This window comes from Manis javanica, chromosome 1 (assembly GCF_040802235.1).
Source record: "Manis javanica isolate MJ-LG chromosome 1, MJ_LKY, whole genome shotgun sequence".
Classification (NCBI taxonomy): Eukaryota; Metazoa; Chordata; class Mammalia; order Pholidota; family Manidae; genus Manis; species Manis javanica.
Genome location: NC_133156.1, coordinates 145,789,876 through 145,806,505, shown reverse-complemented (window position 1 = coordinate 145,806,505; position 16,630 = coordinate 145,789,876). Strand labels below are relative to the sequence as shown.

Genomic DNA, 16,630 nt, shown 5'->3' with positions numbered 1-16,630 from the left:
CTCACCTTTGTCACTGGGCCAGTGTTGAGAACGAGCCTAGCTATTACCTGCAGAGCCCTCCATGGCCCGTGACCTGTCCCAGGAGCCCAAATTAGGTCAGTATTTAAGGGAGCCCCTCCCCATTTTCACCCCTGGCCCTTCTTCCTGACTCCTGCACTACTCGGAGGCTCTTTTTACAAGGGAATTTGTCCTTGCTCTCTGGGCCAGGGGGCACAATGATGCTTACAGGACACAAGAATGCCTCTGTTCGCTTTTCTAATCTTGTGAACCTCTGGCTGAAGGACTGGGGAGGCCTACTTGCCTGCTATATGAGCAAAAATAGAAGTTAAATTCTTTTGTCAAATATTTTTTGCTGAATCTCCCAGAACTAAAAGACATGTTTCCCCTTTTCAAAGATAGCATGATGCCTAATAGAAAGAGCTTTAATTTTGGAGTCAGAAAGATTTGAACTCAAATCCCAGTTGTGCATGAATTGGTTGTACAAATTTTAGCAAGTGATTTAGCCTCTCTGACCATCTGTTTACTTATCTCTAAAGGAGGACCAGTCACAGAATTGGGCTGAGGATTAGGGATGAGGCGTCTGTGATTCCCAGCTGAGGGCTTGGCCCACGTGAAGTGTTCAGTACATGCAACCTCTCATTAGCTTATGACTTTCTGCTTTTTTGCCCTTTCTCTAGCTTATTTTTTGTTATTTCTCAATAACACACACATAATTAACTTTTAAAGTTAGGAGAAAACTCCTTCCTGAGGCATTTAAATGGGTGAAAACTCTATATCCAGCAAAACATACCATGGTGGTTTTTCAGAACAGTTAATGGATAAATTATATAACCTGAAAAGGAACCAGCATTACTGTATGAGTTAATTCAACAGTTAAACGTCTAAGATTGTAGAAAACCACTATGTAGTCTAAGAGGTGAGAATAAGAAGTAATTTTCAAAACTAATTTCTTTAATAGGAAGAATAATACTAACTTTAAGTGGTATTATTTTTGCAAATCAGGTTACAGTTTTAATAAATCTTTATCCTGTAAGTATAGATAACTTATTAATTGACTGTCCATTGCAAATTCCTTAATCTATCCAGAAGACTGGATGTGATTTTGAGTGACTGCTATGTTCCACCATTTTTCTAAGGACAACCAAAATGACAATGATTTAAAATAATAAGAACAACCAAAAAACTTCAAGTGCTTCAGCATCTACTAGGTGACAGGTTAAGTAACAGACATCTAGAAATGTGGATTCGTAAGTTTATAAAAGGTCATAATTGTTTCCTCTGTAATAGAATTCTTCACTAAGTAATTCACCATAGTCAAGTCATCCACACTAACAGATTCTGCATTTTTCACATAGAACTTTAAAGTGATACCACGTCTCACCAGTTCCTCGACTGTGAGATTGTCAGTGGGCCCTGTGAGTGAGACCGTGAGCCACAAAGAAGGACTTGTGTATGACCTGGAACAGGGGTTCACAGTCTTTTTCTGGGAAGGCTCACGGAGTAAATATTTTTGGCTTTCCTGGCCACCTGGTCAAGGTGGTGGCTATGCAGCTTTGTTTGCTGTAGTGCCCAAACTCCTGTGAATGGAACACAAGCAAATGGGTGTGGCTGTGTTCCAATAAAGCTTTATTTACAAAAATCAGGCAGTGGCTGGACTTGGCCTGTGAGCCTGTCCTAGAATAACAACTAGAAATCTTCTTTTATTCTTATAATTCATCACCCCACAAAATCCATAAATGTCTGCTATTAAAATTGTGTTAACTAAACATAGCTTGTTATTTTTCAGAAACTTATGCAACTTCCAAAACAGCCCTTTCTCTTAGAAATATATCTCCATGTTCTATGAGCCTCATAAGATGCCTCACCTGTGTTGCATTCCTGGTAAATGTGAGGTTGGTTTTTTATTTAATGTGTGTCAAAACCTCTGCTCTTGCCATAAGACTCAGGATTTCTACCCCTTTGCCATCTCTGATTTCCGCTGTGCCCTGAGTGTGTCTGAACATCCGCTGCTGGATTTAAGCACACGCTTCAGATTTCATGTGGCACAGTTACACTTTTCGACCCTGCATAACGGGCTGGGAAATTCAGGCACACGTGCCATAAATTTTTCAGTTTTCAGGGCACTGCTGAGCATTTCCCAGGTGAGTCTCCAGAGGGGACAGAATAGAAATATCCCAGGATGTGCTGGTCAGGAATTCTCACAGTGCACGCCCTAGCTGGGTCTGTTTTAAAAAGACGGACACCTGTTGAAATAAGACTGAATATTTTACTAAAAAGTCATTGACTCATAATGCCACTGATGCGTGCCTACCTCTACTTATCTTATGTAGTCCAAACTAAGGGGATTCAGAGAGGATCAGAACCTTCCTCGGAGATGGCACTTGAGGATTGTCGTCCTGTCCTTCGGGGACTTCCCTGCAATCTGCTGATTCAGCTGTCAGTTCCTCTATGCTAGGATTTCCCCTCGGAGAGGATCAGAACCTTCCTCGGAGATGGCACTTGAGGATTGTCGTCCTGTCCTTCAGGGACTTCCCTGCAATCTGCTGATTCAGCTGTCTATGCTAGGATTTCCCCTCGTGCTGTGTTTCACGTACAATTGCCTGTTTATAGTCAACTCTCCTAGCCAGTGGGCCTGATGCTGTTACATAAGCATCAGTGAGTTGATCCTTTCTCATTTGCATCTCTTTCATTTCTCTTTTCATGAAATAACCATGAAGTGATTTTTAGCTATTTTGGCTTCTGACCCAAACCACTCCCCTGGGGTCTTAAAAGACCACCGAAATATTTTGTTTAGAAGGTCTTCAGATTTAGCCCACAGAGTTTTCATGCTCTGCCCAGAGCTGGCACCTAAAAATAAAATTTAAGCTGACTGGCAGTGTGAGAAGTGTCCAGATCAGCAGATGGTATGAAATGCAAGACTTGTAAGATGAAAATATTCAGGAAAATACAAAGTGCTTCCCCATTTATTAAAGGTCTGGTGGGAACACATGCTGTTGGTAGACACAATGGGCTGTTAGGTTGGGGAGACTGGAGGCAGGGGGTGTCGTATTTGAGCCAGGCACTTGCTGAGATCTCGTCTGAGCTCTGAAGGACAAGACAGAGCCATGGCCTGGGAAGCAGTGCCCCTGGGGCCTCCCCAACGCAGCAAGCAGATCTGCTCAGTGTGCTCAGTGTGCAAGGAGGCCTTCAGATGCACCTCCCAGGGCCGTCCCTGCTGCCACCTGCCCCACAGTGTAAGTGAAAGGCTTGTTTGGGACAGAGGTGATGTGAGAGCAGTGTGGAAGACATGGTTCTGCAAGAGACACTGAATAGGATGGAAATAGAATGAAGGGCCAAAAACAATTTTGTGCAATTAGAACATGTGACAAATCGCTTAGGATTAGATTTATTTTGAATGGATGCAAGTCAAAAGGTGAGCCACCTATGCACCAAAAGGGAGAAACATGTTGTAACAGAATTTCTCATGACAAAGAATTTGGAGGGTCTTAGTTGGCTGCCAGTTGTATGTGGTTCATTTAGACCAGAGCAGAGTGACCCGTTCTGCCACGGAAGACCAGGTGATGTGTGTCCATAGAAAACAGAGCAAAACAAAAAAATGATACCAACAGAAACACTTCTATTTGCTTATCTTTTATTAAGAAATTTGTTTCCAGATAACAGATGGATGGATAACTAATGGATGAACATTTACTAATTAACTGACATGGAGTTAACAAACATCTGATTTTCTAAGCACTTTACACATCTCAGGTTGATTTACTCAGGTAATCATCCCAACGCTGCCTCTGCTGCAGAGAGGAGCTTGGGGCTGCGACTGGCAGCGGGTGGCTCAGAGTGGTCCAGCTGGTAAGTGGCAGGTGGAGGAGGCAGACCCAGCAGTCCGACTGCAGAGTCCACCCTTCTGACAACTGGGATTCCTTGGGCTCTCTTCCCCACCCTTGCTGTTGTAACCCATTAAATAGAAGACTCAGCTTTCCCAGAAGTCATACAATAAGAGTAGAATCTTAAATGATTGTCTGGACTTCAGTGACACTAGAAGAAATTAAATGTGTGACTGAGGGTTTGCAGCTAGATGTGCTGGATTATAAGTTAAAGGACAGACTGAAAGTATTATGGAAAGAGCGGATCTTTTTAAAGCCTAAGGTAGAACCATTCTCATTTTTGGAGATTGATTATGTGTGTGAAGCAGGAATGTGTGTACGGATTCAGCTTCTGTGACAATGACATGACAGTGAGAAAACACCAACAGGATGAAGGAGAGAGCATGGCCTGGGAGGCTGGGGGCGGGGGTTCTGGGACCAGCCCCACCAGGAGGAGGGAGCCATGTGACTCCAGGCCCTTTCTGCCCTCCCCACTCTATACAATGAGGGGTTTGGAGAAAATGATCCTGAAGTCTTTTCCAGCTCCATCCTTTCATGATTACGGAAAAAATGTGCAGAGCAATGATGTAAAAAAAACTGTTTTATAAAATAATGAAAGGGAAAAAGATCATGGCCCCCTGGGAGGTGAAAGCAGGGCTCTGGTGGCAGTGTGTTTATAATATGGCGATGCACAGCCTGCACTGGGGACCAGTGCTGAGAAAATCCTGTTAGAACCACTGATTGTGGGGCCACGACTGGAAAGACATGAACACACATTCCTTTCCTAAGCACAGGCAAAAATCACTTCGAGTTCTCTCTTCTTGATTTCTGTATTTGTTTTTTAATGAAAAAGAAGCAAAAAGCTCAAGAAGAATTAGAATCGGTTTACTCTGAAGGACTTGGAAAATCAGAAAACTTTTTTGTGAAACAGGTGGGAATGGATAAAGCAAAGACCTGATGTGGGAGAAGTAACATGATCTTACACAGACCCCAATCTTAATGTAGAGCAAGCACTGGCCTCCATCCCTCCATAAAACTGTCCTGAGCTTTCCACCCAGTAGCAATTGTCAAAGCATTGGCTTTAGTGACCACCTGGCTTTGAGCAATTGATTTGTTCTCACCATGCTGCTTTAGACCCTAATTTATCCAGTAATCAACCTGGGAAGCAGAAATAGCATGATTCTTTAGATGCAGAGATACTACACCATGTAAAACTAATGTTATAAATTCTAACAGTTGTTCTAAGACTGTTGGTTAGCATGAATAGAATTTATCTTTTTTATTGACCTTTTCAAAGAACTAGGTTTTATTTTTCTTCATTTTCTCTATTTTTTATTTTAATTTCATTAATTTCTACTCTAATTTTACTGTCTCTTTCCTTCTGCTTGCTTTATGCTTAATTTGCTCTTCTCTACTTTCCCAAGATGAAAGCATTTGTTACAAATATTATATCTTTCTGCTTTTCTATCATGTGAATTTAATGCTATCAATTTCCCTCTAAGCACTGCTTTTGCTGCATCTCACAAATTTTGATAGGTGGAATATTTTTTTCATTTTGTTTGAAAAAAATTTAAATTTCCTCTGAGACTTCTTTCACTGACAGATTATCTAGAAGTATATTATTTAATTTCCAAATATTTGGAGATCTTCCAGCCACTTTTCTGCTAGTTTAATTCTTCTGTGTCCTGAAAACATATGTATGATTTTTATTCTTTCAAATTTGTTAAGTTTTGATTTTTATGACTCAGGATGTGGCCTCTCATGGTGAATTTTCCATGTATTTTTTAGAAGAATGTGTGTATTTTGCTATTGTGAGATGGAGTGTTCTATAAAGCTAGGTCAAGTTGATTGATTGTGCTATTCAGGTCTTTTGTACCCTTTCTGATTTTCTGCCTGCTTGATCTCTCAGTTACTGAGCAAGGGAGATGAAGCCACCAACTATAGTAGTGGGTTTGTCTAGTCTTTCAGTTTGGTCAGTTTTTGCCACATGTATTTGACTCTGGTTGTTAGATGCATACCCATTTAGGATTATTATATAGTCTTGGGAAATTGACCCTTTTCCCTTATTTAATGCTACTGTTTATCCTTGATAATCTACCCTGTTCTGAAGTCTGCTTTACTGAAATGAATAGGGCTATGACAGCTTTCTTTTGATGAGTGTCAACAGGTGTTTCAGTGTCCCACAAAAACAGAATTGGTAGCATAAAAATATATATATGAAATATTGTGTTTATATTAACACAGTCCCCAGTTCCCCTCACACACATGAAACTCTTGAGGTTTCAATTGTACATATCATATTAGATCCCTCTTTGTTCAAATTCAGTGGAGAGATACACTCATTACTCAGACAGAGATAAAAATATCTCTTTTGGGCCTGAGAGCAAGAGAGTTGCTCCACCTCATCCTTGCCCACACCCCACCTGGGTCTGACCCTCCCCACTACAAAAAGCCCACCCAGCGAACTCATGCACCATGGTAGGAAGACCCCACAGAGCTGGTGAGGACCCCTGATAGAAGAAGGCACCTCAGTCCTATAGCTGTTGTGAAAAATTACCACAAATTTAGTGGCTTCCAAACAACTCAACATATTCTCTTACAGTGCTGGAGGCCCAAGTGTGACATCAGCTTCACCATGAGTTATGTCCAAGTGTTGGGTGGTACCTTTTGGAGGCTCCAGAGGAGAATCCTTTCCTCGCCCTGTCCAACTTCCAGAAGCTTCCCACAGCTCCGCATCATTTCAGCCTCTGGCTCCCATCATCACACCTTGCACTCTGATCCTTCTGTGCCTCCCAAGAACCCTCATAAAAATACCCATTTAATTGGGCCCACCTGGACCACCCAGGCTAATGTCCTGGTCTCACGATCCTTAACTTAATTGAACGAGCAAAGTCCCTTTTGCCATGTAAGGCTGGACTCGCAGGTTCTAGGCTTGGGATATGGGCATCTGGCGGCGTTGTCCAGCCCCCATGCAGGAAGCTGCTTGTCTGTCTCACCCAGCTCACCGCTCTCTTCTGCAAGGAGGGCAGAGAGATGAGGAGTGTTTCCAGGGACACCCCTCCTCCAGGAGATGTGAACAGGAGTGTCTTGCCTTGGATTTCAGCCCCGGCAAGTTCTCTATGGATTCAGTGTGACTGAAGAAATGACAGCAAGCGTTCTTTGGGGTGAAAGGGTTTATTACCCAACTTGTTCTCCCTGCAGTAGGCCAAGCACTAGCATCTCTGCCTCCGCCCAGAGCACTGGGCTGAGCTCTCTATATAGCGCAATAATAGCTTATTGCTTAAAGGTGTGGAAGCAGTAGCCTAGCAACAGGCCAGTTACATCATCAGGTGGTTTAAGTTCAGTGAGGATCCTGGCCATAGGAACCCCAACTTCCTCACACACCCCCAGGCAAGTTCACTATGTATTCAGTGAGACCAAGGAATGACAATGGAACATTCTTGGGGTGAAAGCATTTATTACCTGGCTTGTTTTCCTGGTGGCAGTTGAGCAGTAGAATTACATCTGCATCCAACACACTGCAGGTCTGTGACCCTCCTTCCTCTCTCTGCCTCCAGCCAGAGCACGGGGCAGGGCTGTTTACATAGTGACTCAGTCAGGAATAGCTTGTTGCCTACAGGTGTGGGAGCAGTAGCCTAGCAGGAAGCCAGTTACATCATCAAGTAGTTTACATTCAGGTTAGGATCCTGGCCATAGGAACCTTCACTTTAACCACAATCCACCCCTCCAGGATTTGTGCCTCACAATCGACACACTCTCAGTCTTCCTCAATGGTCCCTGTGCAAGAAAGCTGCAGCATTGTAACCAAACTCCACAACAGCAACAGAGGATAACAATAATATAGAGATAATAAAAAAAATTAAGATACAACAAAACAGCAAAATTTTGATACAGGTAACAAAAATTATAATGATCCTCAAGCCTGAGGAGCTATATCCAAAACCAGTTCTACTCAGATGAGTTCATGACTCACACTTAGTAGTGGTATGGATATGAGCTCCATGCCCCCCAGCGAGTAGGAGTTTTTTTTTTGCTATGGTGTGTGCCCAATCCACAAAGACATTAAGGGCAATAAGACACATGTTTTAATGACATCAACATAGGCAAATCCTGTCCATCAGGTAGGATGCATGCAAGAGAGTGGTCCTGTGATAGGATGGTAGCAGGAAGGGGGTCCCTTCCAGGTGTAGTCCACCATACTTTTACTTCTGTCCCTGTGGGAGTTGCTGAATGATCTATATACAGTGCTACTGGAGGAGCAAGCACTGGCCATTATGATAAAACAAAACTCCCCAGTAAGTTGCTCCTACCTCTGGCCATTCAGGATATACTACTGTGCTCTTTGGGGGCCACTCTGCTGTTACTCCAGGAATATGCAGAAGGCTAGCTTCCAGGCCTTGTCACCAATAGCCAGCCATCATTGACCCATGTGTCAAAATGTCCAAGACCACATCCACTCAGTAGAGTCTCCAGGGTTTAGTGCACTTGGTGCTGGTAGCAAGATACTCTGGTGGCCAATGGCTTCAATAATTCTTCCTTGGTTTGTACTTGCAGTTGTATAGGAGAGGCAGCAATATATGTTAGCATATCAATGGGGTTCAGTGCTCCCTTTTGGGGTTTATCATTCAGATGCCATAGTACTGTCCATAAGTGGACTGACCACCCCTGCAGACTATTGGTGTCTGGCCTCAGTCCAGATTTTAACAAACTATTGTACCTCTCTATCATGCCTGCTGTGGTAGGGTTGTATGGCACATGAAACTTAAATTTGATTCCCAACATTTGCACCCATTCTTGTAGTGCATGTACAGTAAAATGTGTGCCCTGATAACTCTCAGTTACCTCTGGTCAGCCATAGGCTGCAAAGTGATGCTCCAGGCCTCTTTCGGTTATCTGTTGGTCTGCACAACATGTGGAAAAGCAACCAGAGGTCCAGTAGCTATGTCCACACAAGTTATGACATATTCGTACCCTTCTGACATGGGCAGAAGCCCAATATCTGCCAACTGATAAGGGGTATAGGCCCCTTAGCTATTGTCTCATGTTGCTGTGGAACTTGGTCCAAGTCCCTTTTAAAGCATACGCTGTACTCCTACCAGGCTGTACTAACTTCTTCAAAGGTCAAAGGCAGCTCCACTGACTGGCTACAGTCCACATTGTCTTTTGCCCCACCTGCAACAAACACTGATATAACCATTGGGCTACATCAGAGGCAGGCTTTCCTTCTAACCAACATATCTGGGCTAATTTATCTGCTTCATTGTTTCCTGGGGATGCCAGTGGCAAATGACCTGTCACATGGTGTCTTGCCAATGGGTTTCAGCCCCAGGCAAGTTCTCTATGAATTCAGTGTGACCAAAGAAAATGACAGCAAAACGTTCTTGGGGTGAAAGAGTTATACCCAACTTTATTTCCAGGTGTCAGGTCAGTCACTGGAATCCCATTCACTCAGAGCTAGTCTGTATGCAGCAAGCCAGTCTCTGCCTCTGGGCCCCTCTGTCTGCACAGCCGTCCTCTGGGCCTCTCTGCACAGCTGTTCCACACAGCCATCCTCTGGGCCTCTGTCCTCAGCACTGTCACCACTCCAGCCTCTGCTCTGCTCTCCTGCAGCCTTGCAGCTCAGGCACCGTGTCATGCCCAGAGCACTAGGTGAAGCTCTTTTTATAGAGTTAGTAGCCATGTATTGCCCACAGGTGTGCAGTGAGCTAGTCAACCATGGCCAGGTGAGAATCCTGGCCACAGAAACTCTCATTTTATCCACACATGGTATATTGTAATTACTTTAGTCTGACCACAGGCCCATAAGTCTTGCCGCAATTCTTTTCCCCAAAGGGGCTGATGACCAACCATCCATTTGGCATGGTACCAGGTTGGTAACCACAGGGTCAAGCCCCGATGAACAACCCAGCTGTCAGTGCAGATAACTATTGGGGAGGGCTCCTGGCTGATCATAGGCCACATTGCCCACAACTCTGCCCATTGACTGCTCTTCCCCTCACCATCTTCCATTCATATTGTCTCAGTCTTAGGATGGAAAGCTATGGCTCTCCATTTTGGGGGCTGCCCATGGCTAGAGCCATCTGCATACCATGTATCTTTGGGTATAGGGGCTCTTCCATTCCAATAGGGGCTCTCTGCTACTAATCGTTCTAAAGTAAATTCTTCCTGCTTTTCACTAGTATATGTCACTGGCCCTAATAAGCATTGGAGTTCTTCACTCAAGGGACTGCTAGAGAGGGTGCTATGCTGCTGTAGGTACATACCCCACTTGGCCAGTGTAGATGTTTGTGCCACACCACTCCTTGGCTTTTGGGACCAGTCTTGTACCCACCCTGCATTGGGATAGGTGGTTATTACCTTTATTGGGGCCATTCCAGTGATGGGTTCTGTAGCCAGCAAGGCGTGATACACCGCAGCCAATTATTTTACTATCAAGGTATATCACACCTTTGCTCCTTTCCAGAGTTGTGACCAGAATCTAGTAGGTTGATGAGTTCCTTTGAGCCACTGCCAGAGACCCCAGCTGTAACTGTCTTCAGTCACATGAACATCCAGCTCACAGGGCCTTGATGGGTCTATCACACTGAAGGCCTGCATGACCTTGACTGACCATTTTGTTGTAGTAAAGGCAGATGTACAAGTCTCATCCCAGTCCCACCTGATACCCTTTCGTACCAACCAGTATAAAGGCTTCAGAATTTGTGCCAAGTGTGGGATAAACACTCTCCAATAGCCTCAAAGACCCAAAAATTCCTGTAACACTGCCACAGTTGTAGGGGTAGGAAAGGCCTGGACTTTATCTATAACAGCTTCTGATATAACCCAATGAGACGACCCTCAAGAATTTGACTGACAAACCAGGTCCCTGAACCTTGGTGTTCTTCATAGCCCATCATTTCTCCTGTAGATGTTGCAGCAGTCTACGTGCTGCACCTTCTAGATCTGACAGAGAATCAGATGTGAGCATGTCATCAATATAATGGTACAGCCGCACTGTTGGCAGTTTCTCCCATGCTGCCAAGTCCTGGGCTACGAGTCAGTGACAGGTGGTGAGGCTGTGGAGGTGTCCCTGTGGGAGGATGCAGGCTGGTGGCTGGGCGTGCATGGGGAGGACCAGCCCTTCAAGGTGCGTCTGCTTCTGCAGCCTGAGCAGAAAGTTGTACTCTCTAGAAATTCCTCACAAGCCTCCAGAATGGAAGATCATCAGAGCCTGCCTGCCTTCTTGCTCCCCTCACCATCAGTGGTGCAGCTGGCGTCCCCCATCCTGAGCAGGCAGATCTTACACTGGCCCCACTTCTGGCTGACACAGCATTTTGCCTGGGCTAGTGTGGCCGCCGGTGCTGACCTGATTTCTATTTGCAGTTGCTTTGGTTTTTGATTATAGATCCTCCCTGGGCTCCTCACTCTCCCCGCCACACACCCCCTGCTGGTGAACAGCAGGCAGCTGTTCTTAGAAAGACCTTTCTCCTGTCTCACTGCTGTCACTGGTGAAGTTCATGGATAAGATTCATCTATTTCCTTGTGCTCCCAAATGCATGATATTTATTTGGGGAATGGCACCCCCAAACTGCTCCATCTTCCTAGGGAAGTTTCTTAAAGCTGAGGATTCTCCCTCTGGAATCCACACACAGCTGAAATGAAACCATCACTGGTTTGATTGACACACACCTCTCTCTTGGCTTATCCTGGCGGTAAGGAGCAGCAGTTGTGAAACTGTACCCATGTTCTTGTAGGGCCAGATTCAGCAAGGGTATCACCTCTGGCATGCAGCAAACTAGCATGTCTAAATTAGGAAGCCCACTGTGCCCCAAAAATTCAAATATGCCAACTCAAGTTTATTTAAATTGATGAGTTCTCCATAAATTGATTTTTCTCTTTGGTATAAAAAGAGAAAAAAATTAACAGTATCTATTTTAAGTAACCATAATGGATCGAATGGTAAAGTATGTTCTAAATTGCATGTATGTATGTCAGAATATATAAGACAGTAATTAAAAATTGAGTGAGAAAACAAAATCCCCGTAGAAATAACTGTGGCAAGAATGAAGACTTGCTGTGGGTTCAGTTTAGGACAGCTGGCAGAGCAGCTCCATGGTGAACCTAAAAGCCACTTGTGCTAAACATCTGTTTGCATAAACTGCTTCTACTTCAGTCTTGCACTAGTGGCCCCTAATTAGTCTGTCCCTTCAAGAGCAAGCTATTAGTGCCAGTCTGCTTTAATACTTCTTAATAGTGGGTCTGAAATCTTCTCCAGGCTCAAGCACCTTAATCACTGAAAGATGTTGAAAGTGTAGTCAAGATTGTATACCCAGACTTTAGGCCCTAAAGAATGTTCTTGGCAACTTGCCTAGAGCCCCAAAGCCATCTGTGATTTGCATATAAATGGACTTTGTGAAATTAAAAATAAACCCACGACCATAATATTTACTTCTCCGCCTTTGTTGCCTACCCTGGGAGGAGAGGTGCTGGGCCAGTTGCATCCTGGCAGGGAAAGCCCAGATCCCGCTGCAGCTGGGGGCAGCAGTACCTGATTCCAGCTGGTGGTTTTGAAGGCGAGGAGAATGAGACTGAAGAAAATGTTAGAGAAGAATCCAGAAGCCAGTAGTGTCACTTAACAGCTGTGGGCTCTGTCCTCTTGGGATTATTTTGTAACTTCTGCAAAGGACCACTCATGCTCTGAACCCAGCCCGTAGGTCAGGATCGGGGAGGGGATGCCGTCACATCAAACAATTTGGGAAACTCAGCGACCCCCACAGGGTTGTATTTCTTGCTCAGATTACATTTCGGTCTTAGCTTATTGGCTGCAGTTCTCTCTGTATCCTCCTTCCTCCAGCTCCCAGGCTGTGGGAACATTCCCATCCGGCACATTGCTGGGCTCTCGCAAATGGAAGTGAGCGATGGCAGGGTCATGTAGTAAAACTTAAAGCTTCTGCTCAGAAGTGGCTCCTGTCACTTTATCTAATAAGTCTTTTGCCCAACTTTGTTAGTTGAGAAGAAAAATATAATTCCCTTATATAAGAGTCATCACAAACCACATGACCAAGTGTGAAACAACAGAAGAGAATGGAAAGGTATTTCCCCCCAGGACGATGTACTGATATCCAGAACAACAATACCACCTACCCCGCCCGGTTCTCTCATACGTATAGGTTTCTGCAATCTTCTGTGTTTTCTAAAGATAAATCCTTTCATCAGCAAAGGCTCGTTTGCTGCTGGATCTTTGCTCTGTCACCTCTGAAGTCTGAAGCTTTCTTTCCACATGATAATGACTTCTGACCAAATTAGATAGTCTGGTTTTTAAGTAACCAACACTCATTTCCCATTTTAAGAGCCCCACAAAGTAGCCTGGCATTAGATGCAGCCCCTGGGCAGGAGGCTGGGGAGCATGTGAGCCCTCTGACACGCATAGACCTGTCCTGCCACCTATGTCTACAGGGTCTTGGACAAACCCAAATATTCAGTCACTTTCTGCTCCTGAAGTCTCCCTGGAGCACCTTGGCTTTCTTTACTTCAGAGCATCCTTCTCTGGGACTTGGAATGCCCTCATCCAGTGACCAGATCATTGGCCGCTGTTGTTTCTCCACTTTCTTTTCCTCGGACTCTAGAACTTTTTGCAACTTTTTGCAGATAGAACCCTTGAAGTCATGCCTTGACATTCCAGAGTCCTCAATTAAACCCTATCCACAGGGACTTCTCTAAAATTCTATCAAATTGAGAGGGTCACCTTTCCCTTAAAAAGCAAAGAACTTTCTGAAAATTCAAACTACATTCTCAGACCTTGGTTTCTGTGAAATTGATGAAGAAATGATTCTTTTAAACTTCAGAAATAATATATCCCTATTTTGTTATGAAATAAACTTATTATTGAGAAAGTTAATCCTTGAACAGTGCAGGGGACCCAAAAAATTCCTGTCCTCAGGAGTATCGTTAAGTAAGAAATGAGATGCTGGTATGAGCATGGCTGCAAAAAATCAAACTTAGACCCTTGTTCTGCAGAAGATCTCAATGGCAGTGATTGCAATCTGCATTTGTGACATTGATGTGAAAATCGCATTTATGTGAGCTACTTGGAATAAACATCCTTTCTTTAGCCATCCTGTCAGCTATTGATGACTTAGCCCACTGGTAAGACCCCCCTGAAATGTCTTCATCACTCAGCCCTGAACTCTATTGTCCCGACCACCAGTTACCCTGGAGGAGTGCTCTCACCCATAAATGGCATCTCTGAGTCTTGTCTCCCTGCATCCAGGCTCCATCCACTCCCCATAGCACACCTCGGTGACCCCTTGTCACTTACCTGAGACAGCACCTGGCCCAGGTGACCATTGCAGGCCGGCTGCCATCACTACAGCTCAGTCACATTCAATATCGCAGCCACTAAGCTGCTTACAAATCCCCCAGCCGCCCTGCATCCTGAGGCCCTGGGACTTAATGGCTGCTGCGGTGTGGCATTCTGTCTTTTTGCTGCCCTCTCCTTTCTCTCTGCCCACGGAATTCCTGTTCACCTTTTAAAAATCAGCTCTAGAGTCACCTAGTTTGAGAAATATTTCTTGATCCCTCCCAAGTAGAGTTAGGTGTTTGCTTTTTATCTTAACTTAAAGAGATCATCAAATTCAGAACCTTCCACAGAAGGTGTTTTCCAGGGTCTGTCCTCATTTTATCGCTTTTCACTCTATCTGTGGCTCTCAAAATATTGTTTGGAAGTGGGGGAAGCAACCAAAGGAAAGTGACTCTGAGTTCGTGGCAGTTGGGGCTCAGGCACTGCATGATTTACATTCACATCTCTTGTAATCCTCCTGACAGTTGGACAAAGTAAATATTATTATCCCATCTTAAATATCAGTCGAATGAGATTCAGAGAGTTGAAATGACATGACTAGGTTTCATTGACAGAAAGTGTCAAGGTTAATGTTCTCATTTTGCGTCAACTGCCTCTCAGTAGGTCCAGGCTTCCATATAAAGACCCAAAAAGCAAGTGTTTGGAGATAATAATGTTTGATTTCCTTTTAAGAGTACGTGAAAAAGTATGCTCATGCACATGTTCTTTTTCTATTCAAAGTATTTAAGCCTAACATGCGCCAGACCTAGTAAACTCCCAAAGGCTCACTGATCACTGAGGGTCTGAACAGAGGTACTGTAAGGCTTCTCATCAACTCTGGGAAATCATATTTTGGGGACAAACTTATTTTAGGAGGTATGGGAGGCTACAGAAATGTTCCGCTGCGTACGACTACCATTTGTGCCTTTGAGTGGCATGTAATTATTACATAACTACTTGAAAAAGAGCTAGAGAGCCCTGAGAGGTCCCAGATACCTCAGAGAGCCACTCCATGAGCACACTTTTTCTAAATTATGCCTGTTATCATGTATTATTTTTCTAGGTTGAGTCTATGAGAGATGCATCATTTATGTTTGTTCTACGTATTTAATTTTATTAACTGAACAATACGTTAACTGAAATAATGAAATCAGTGTGAAGTTGTACCATTTAATTAAGATGTTACTATTGATGGCTTGAGGAGAGTGCTGTAATATGTGGAGGTGGATTTTAATAGCACTATTGGTTGAAAGGAGCAATAAATCCATCTTAATTGCTACCGTGAATACAGTGTCCTGTTAGAAGAGCCTGTGTCTTGTGGAAAAAGCAGAAGTCCTGGTATAAACCTTCAAATAAACTGACTTGTTAAGACAGAGAAAAATAAATTGACTCCTTAAAGACCGTTTCAGAAATTAGAGTCTGGTTTCCCAGGTTTTCGTCAGCAAAGAGCAGTATTTTGATGGTTGACAGACCGCACGTGCCAGGACTAAGGAGCGGGAGTCTTTATTTGTTGCAAGCCTTTGCTTTTTTTTCTTTCAAAGGGAATAAATTCACCCAAATATCATTTTTAAGTTAGCAGAAGGTGGACCTGCCATGTCTTACATGTTTGGAAGCCTTAGAATCTAATACAATTTAGTCTCCTAAGAAATATATTTTGAAGATCACATTTTATAAATGTTCTGTTCTATCTCCTTCAGGTCCCCAGAAACCCCTTTTTATCTAAGCATTCAAACTGGATGGTAGAAAGATGCATTCCGGCGTAGCTCTCTTTTATAATGTTTTATCCTTTATTGTTTTGAACTATAAATGTACTAGAAGAGATGAACCTTATTGACTTTCAGAAGTTAAATCATTTTAAAAGGAATTTGTTTATTTTTTCTTTCAATAGCTCACTTATACTGGAGATTTATAATCAGTATATAGTTAGCTAAATAAATGTTAAAAATAAATATAGATTAATTATTAGTATTCTCTTTTAATGGGGTATAATTCTATGGTCCACCTTCCTCCTACTCCTGAAGAAAAGGGCCTGTGTGGTGCTGGTCAAGCCTCAGGTCTCAGTGGCCACTCGGCCCCTCTTCGGGTGGCCCTTCCTTGAGACCTAGTAGAGGGCCTGGGAAGGGCATGTCAGAAGGGCCTGGTTATGAGGTGAGCAGCCCCTATCTCCTTCTTTCCCCTAAGACTTCAGATGGACTTTATAGAGCTAGAGCTTACATACAGTGAGACTCACCATTTCAAATACTTCTTGAGGGTTTTTTGACAGATCTTTGATCCTACATAGACCCTGAAACATTCTAGACAGAGCATTTCAGCCCCTCGAGTTTCAGAGAAATGCGCTAGGGTTCTCTCCTCTTCCTTTAATGTCATGTTCTTTGGGCTTAAGCATCTGTTGAGAAGCCTCAACTAGTGTTAGGAAAGTTCTAGGACTCGTTATTAGGCTTTGCAGAAAGAA

General features: G+C 43.7%; 1 protein-coding gene across 4 annotated transcripts in view; it reads left to right on the top strand.

The window, feature by feature from the left end:
* The window catches only part of ADCY2 (adenylate cyclase 2), a 401,614-nt gene that overhangs the window by 148,234 nt on the left and 236,750 nt on the right, over window positions 1-16,630 (top strand). The gene's annotated exons all lie outside the window — the stretch shown is intronic.